This window comes from Formica exsecta, unplaced genomic scaffold, assembly GCF_003651465.1.
Source record: "Formica exsecta isolate Colony F162 unplaced genomic scaffold, ASM365146v1 scaffold178, whole genome shotgun sequence".
Taxonomy (NCBI): Eukaryota; Metazoa; Arthropoda; class Insecta; order Hymenoptera; family Formicidae; genus Formica; species Formica exsecta.
In genome coordinates this window covers 246,171-247,019 of record NW_021849095.1, presented here as the reverse complement: position 1 = coordinate 247,019, position 849 = coordinate 246,171, and the positions used below count along the sequence as shown (strand labels likewise).

Genomic DNA, 849 nt, shown 5'->3' with positions numbered 1-849 from the left:
GCGCCGCCGGGGAACAAGGAGCGGCGGGGGGGGGGGGGGGGGTTAAGTATCGTCTTAACCTCTTTACAGTGTTGTTTGAATTCTCTTCGAATCGAAAGTGTCAATGACACCAATCATATGGGGTAATTAAATACAAGATCTGCATATCAAAGTCCTCACACAGCTCCCTAAATAATCAATCTGATAATGCGTGTCTTAAAAGAAATCTAATCATTGTATTTTCTTATCACGCGCTTATTCGATTACTATATACATACATATATATAATTTTTTTTAAATCTAATATTTTAGATAAGAGCAACCCAAGCTTTGTCTACGAATTCCTATCGATCACCTCCGAGATTATATCGATTTCAATTCTCACTTAAAAAAAAAAATTCCATCGTTATATATATATATATGCATACATATGTATATAGCTATCTTATCAGACGCGGTTACACCCCGAAAAGGCGTGAACGATATTCTTTTTCTCAGCTGGCTGGCAACACTCGATAATTCCAGCGCTACTCGGCCCTTGTAAGGTCAACGTAGGGTTTTGAGGTCGAGGCAAATAGAAAGGATGAGATAGATACCGGTCCCCCGTTTCTACTGCCGCGTCGATTTCAAGTGCTACGCGTTACTTCGTACCCAGATATCCGTATCCCGTCGACCGCAAAGGATATTCCGAGAAACCGCGACGCGGTAGAAGCAAACGGCGTGCCAGCTCTCTTTTCATTCGTTTTGCGAATAAATTCGGGTAATCTTTTACTCGAAGTGATCATCGACGCGGACGACTCACTCCGAATAAAAAAGTCAGTCGTGGAAACGCCCTTCAAATTCAAATAAAATATAATCAAAATATCAATT

At 41.0% G+C, this 849-nt stretch overlaps 1 protein-coding gene across 5 annotated transcripts in view; it reads right to left on the bottom strand.

Annotated features, from left to right (window-relative positions):
- The window catches only part of LOC115233565 (protein tramtrack, beta isoform-like), a 64,620-nt gene that overhangs the window by 59,736 nt on the left and 4,035 nt on the right, over positions 1-849 (bottom strand). The gene's annotated exons all lie outside the window — the stretch shown is intronic.